This window comes from Sinocyclocheilus grahami, unplaced genomic scaffold (genome assembly GCF_001515645.1).
Source record: "Sinocyclocheilus grahami isolate Dianchi unplaced genomic scaffold, SAMN03320097.WGS_v1.1 scaffold353.1, whole genome shotgun sequence".
In the NCBI taxonomy this organism is placed as follows: Eukaryota; Metazoa; Chordata; class Actinopteri; order Cypriniformes; family Cyprinidae; genus Sinocyclocheilus; species Sinocyclocheilus grahami.
Window position 1 is genome coordinate 1,107,577 of NW_015505532.1, and position 5,514 is coordinate 1,113,090.

The 5,514-nt window shown below is 40.6% G+C and overlaps 1 long non-coding RNA gene across 1 annotated transcript; it reads left to right on the forward strand.

The window, feature by feature from the left end:
- Window positions 1–551: 551 nt before the first annotated feature.
- On the forward strand, window positions 552–5,514 carry LOC107548719 (uncharacterized). Its single transcript, XR_001604491.1, has 5 exons — window positions 552–640; window positions 811–919; window positions 2,666–2,760; window positions 3,400–3,517; window positions 3,792–5,514. It is a non-coding gene; the product is annotated as an uncharacterized lncRNA (long non-coding RNA).

Consider the following 5,514-nt stretch of genomic DNA (forward strand, 5'->3'; position numbering starts at 1 on the left):
GACATTTTCAGTGTCCCCGTAATTCAAAAGGCTTATAAATAATTCAGAATGAGTTTTTTTGAAAATCTAAAAATGCAGAAAGTTTCCTGTGAGGGGTAGGTTTAGGGGTAGGGTTGGTGTAGGGCAATAGAATATACGGTCTGTACAGTATAAAAACCATTACGCCTATGGAGAGTCCCCATAAACCATAAAAACAAACCTGTGTGTGTGTGTGTGTGCGTGTGTGTTTCCTACGGCCGTCACACTAACAGATCCCATCCTAATGCCTGGCATTTCCAGTGCAGCACTGAAATTCCATCCAGCATTCCAACAAATGAGCATCTCTGATTCCAGCTGGTGTGTGTGTGTGTGTGTGTGTGTGTGTGTGTGTGTGTGTGTGTGTGAATTCCACAAGTCTGTGTGTATTACAGGCCCTTCAGTATGTAAATATAACACAGAATGCTAAAGAGGATGTCATCTCCTCTCTGTGGAGTAGTAGTAGGCTACTGACACCAGTCCATTCATTGAGTTTCCATCTCTCTCTGTCTTCAGGCTTCTTCTGAAAGCAGGTATTGACATCAACAGAACCACTAAAGCTGGCACAGCCCTCCATGAGGCCGCTCTCTATGGGAAGACAGAGGTAGTGCGGCTACTCCTGGATGTAAGTTCATCTGGTTTTTGGAGACGACTCTACTACAGGGGTCGCCAACCTTTCTGACAATAAAGTGGCTTTTTACTAATATGTTTATGTCCCTTTTCCACACTGACTGTGCTTCTGCTAATGAACAGACAGCATTTACCCATCCTAATGTTTGTTTCATATGACGGCAGAATGGGATTGATGTCAATATCCGTAACACTTACAATCAAACAGCCCTGGACATCGTCAACCAGTTCACCGCATGCCACGCCAGCAAAGACATTAAGCAGCTCTTACGAGGTGAGATGCAATCTGACATGTATTTTAAGACTGTACTGACTGTATTTGATCTCCTTAAGCTGTCTTGTGAACTGTAGTGTGTGTATTTGTGTCTAACAGTGTGTATGTGGAGTGTGTTTGTGTTCATGCTGCATATACACACAGTATATGGGAGTGTGTACATGGTGAAGTTTGTTTGTGTGTGTGTTTGGGAATGACCAAACGTTTAAACTAAGGATTATATAACCTGCTGCTTTCTCTGGCTAGTTTTGAGCACATGAAAAAGACAAAAGACATCTCCTGTGTGTGTTTGTGCAGATGCATACCACAAATCTGTGGGGCCCTCCTATGAAACATAAGACGGGGCTCCACCCACAAGTACTGACGTCATATGTGAACATTTCTATCAGAATGAAATGTTAACAATGACAATCATGTTATTTTGGGCAATTTAGCTTTCTGTTTAGTACCCTTTATTAATTCCCTTTGTAAATGTGGCCTTTAAGAATGCACCTTTTTTAACGGTATCATGCATGATTCCTGCAGGCATACTTTTTAAAATGTAAACTGTGCTTCACACAAAATCCACGAGGTGATGCATGGGCTTGCTTGGGTTGTGTTATGAACTGTGTACTTACACAATTCAGAATGCAACTAGTGGAATCAACTTTACTTCCACAAAAGCCAAATGAACTCTGAAGTCTAGTGTCAACAGACTCAGTCCACACTAAAAGCTCTTAGTCTTTGTAAACACACTATATATATATATCAGTGACGCATGTCCTGGACATTAATGAGTGGGAATGTGAAACATTTCATGTGTGATCTTCATGCATTCTGTAACATCTGCAATATTTATTGCCGTTTTGTACGGGTGGATATACTGTAAATAAATATTTGAAGTGACTGTTGATATGAGACACTCATTCTGTTTGTGTCTTTGAACTCAGGCAGTAAACAGACAGCTCTTATCATAATGAGCAGAGACAGGCCCGTCTGCTTTAACCAGAGCTGCTCTGTGTGTGAATGTGGGCCACAACGCTTCCCTAAACCTCTGACAGACTCAGATAGTTCATTATTGATTCAGTGAACCTGCTGTGTGTCCGTGTGTCAGCACATTCTTTCCACTGGAATAAAATCACAGAAATGACACACTGAGAGCTTCACATGGCGGGACCTCACTAGACTAGTTTTAGGAACACTAAGCTATACAATTTTTTGCATTTGCATTTTTATAACATTTCTCCAACAAATTCTCATGAATAAAAATACAATGGGTAAGTGTACTTAAATAATTAAGAAAATCAAGCACAATATAAATTACAGTAATAGTAATATATATATATTTTTTTTTACATTTTTTATATATATTTTCAAAAGAAACTGGGGGGAAATGTGATTAAATATACAAATAACGTTTGTAATGTGGACAAATCTCAGTAGACCTACAAGGTTTTTTTTTACAAATTAAAATATGTGTATTTATAGCCTTTTTCTTTATAAAGGATAGAAAATACTGTTTGTACAGTATAAAAACCATTATGCCAATGGAGAGTTCCCATAAAACATGGAAACGTGTGTGTGTGTGTGTGTGTGTGTGTGAGTGTAATTTTCTTATTTCTTCCTTTTGATTTTGAGCTGGACAATTTCATGAGATTTAGCAATGTATTATAATGTACAGTAGGTGGTATCTTCCAGTATCTGAACTCTCTGAGCTATGTGAATTTCTGTTTTTGATCCAACACATATATGTGTGTGTGTTTCCAGAAGCTACAGGAGTTCTTCAGGTCAGAGCTCTGAAAGACTTCTGGAACCTTCACGACCCCACGGCCCTCACCATACGCGCCGGTGATGTCATCACGGTACGGCCGCTTACATGACTTCATAAAACCTCTTCACAGTGTGTGTGTGTGTGTGTGTGTGTGTACGTCTGCGCTTCTCTTAAGCACTATATACCAAACCCCGTGTTCCTAGTCAGTCTATTCAACTAGCGTTTCAGAAGCAGTTTCACTTGAACCGAGGCCTGATTTTTCTCTCTTTCCCCTACCACAAGTTCTTTCTGTTCATCGCCTTGGTATTTTGAGGGCGCTAAAGATAAACTCACAAGTGTTTACTTGTGAACTCAAACTAACATACATTTTCACACAGCATTGTTTCACATGAAGTTGTGGGCAGAGAATAAGTACGGTCTAAGGGTCATTTACTGGAGGGTTTAGAGATGTATTTCATGAGCTGAATGTTCTCGCTGTTGTTTTGTCGTCGGGCCTGCAGCTATTATATGCTTTATGCGTATTTGCTTAGGGTGGGCAGCTGAGGTTATGTTATCTAACTTTCAAAAGCTTTCAGATCATGCATTGTCTCTGAACTCCCGACGTCCTCCTCTGTTTTGACTGGTTGTTAAGGATGAAAAACGGCTGGATTAAAAATCGAGCGGGTTGCATTTGCAGCAGTACGGGTGAGATCACCGTGACGTCAGTGTGTTCTGCTGTTGTGATTGGCAGGTGATAGAGCAGCACGTGGACGGACGCTGGAAGGGCCACATTCATGACACCCAGAGGGGAACAGACAGAATTGGCTACTTCCCCCCCTCCATAGTCGAGGTCATCAGCCGACGCTCAGGTACAATAATAACTTGAATTGTAGCAGGTTGACCAAAGTTTTGAAGCTTCACAGCCCGTGATCGCTATATGTTTTCATTTGATGGATTTTATTACAGCCATTAACCCTGCAAATAACATTGTTTCCTTTACTGAATCAGTAACATGCTGACAGATGTTACCTAGACGTGTCTCTTTCTTCCATCCCGCTGCTTCCCATGTAATAAATGTTAATCTCTAACCTCCATCCGCTTGCATTAACCCTCTGCTCCTGTCATGTGTGTGTTGTCCTGTAGGGGGCACCCTGTCACGACACGCCTCTCTGCCCACCCATAGGCAGCAGCTGCTCTCCAGGTCCGCCCTCAGTCCCAGCTTGAGTCTGAGCGGGGGCGGGACCCCTCAAACTGACGACTCCTACACTCTGTACACCGCTAACCCACACTTGGTCCTCCCACACTCCAACGGTCTGAGCACCAACCCAGGTATACCCACTCGGTCCCATCTCTAAGGGTGCTTTCTCACACGTTTCCACCTGGTATTAAGATGTTTTCAGTGATCCAATTACAAATGTGTCAGCTGAGACTCATACTTTTTCCACCTGGCTTTAAAATGGATCTCCTGTGACCGCGGATTTTCTTGAGACACCATTTCGTCACGCTGTACATCACTTTTGCGGGAGTGCTAAATGTGTTATATGAATACTGTTGACTGAACGATCCAATGTTAGGTGGTTTACAAGTTATTGGGAAAGGAAGCAAATAAAAAGGATCTAGAAAGCAGCTGCGATTTCAGTTTTGTTTTGGTACAACACAGCAGAGTTTGGTGGTTTTCTTACAACACGTCCAACAGTATTAGGTCAGTAAGGCTGTTTAAATGCATTCAAACATATAAGCTTCTACACTATAAAAGCAAAAAGGTTAAATGCTTTTTTGACTATTTCTTCACGTGGTTGAACGTGGATAAGCTTAAAACCTTTTAGACCCCAATTATGCATGTATTTAATGTTGTCCACTTGTGATCGGATCGGCGAAAACACATCTTAATACCAGGTGCAAACAAGGCCTAAAGCTATTGATGCGAACCTGAGTGTTTAATGTCAGAGATCAGTTTGTTCTGAGAGCACTTTTCTGAACTCTGTTGCACACCAGTGACTGGTATGTATATGGTACACGTTTGTCCTCGCTATACGTGGTCTCACGCTATTTCACCATGGTTATGAACGCAATATGTGTGCATTCAAAATGGACCATTCGCCAAGCACTTTTTTAACATTTGCAGGGTAATGAATGGTTTAAACCCCTCCTCAGCTAACACACGGTCGATTTTGTGTTTGCAGACATGACGTAAACATGCACTATCGAATGATGCAAGCCTGCAACTTCCCTCCAAATCTGACATAACTCATAACGTAAATAAAACCTGTAGGCTTACCATAGTGAAACAGGATAGGACAAGAACCTGGTTTTGAACCACAGATTTGTTGCTATTTTATGTAATTTGTTCATTCTTAACCACTGCTAATGCAGTGCAATTCTAGTGCAGCTTTAAATGTTTATACTCGCATGTCATTAGATCCTTAAAAACAGTTCCTTGGCTTTTAATATGGGTTGGCAGTTTGACCAAAATCTTATATACAGTAACAATTGCGATTAAGATCACAAATTTTTTATTTTTGCTTAAATAAATGGTATTATATATTAAATAACCATGTGGTATTGCTGTTTTGAATTAAGTACTTCACTTATTTTCTAGATGTAAACAGGGTTCCCACTCTTTCATGAACACCAGATTCAAGGACTTTTTAAAGCACTATTTATTTAATTTCAAGCACCTATCAAGTTCACACCCCAGCATATGAAGCATCATGAAAGACCTGTTACAGTACTTAACTTTTCACTTACACTTAACATTTACATAAAACATTTCAGAGTAATGAGGTTTTGAATGTGTTGGTTTCAAGCCACCACTTTGAGCAGTCGTGTTCAAAGGAATTTAATTAAATCCATTGAAGTCAATGGA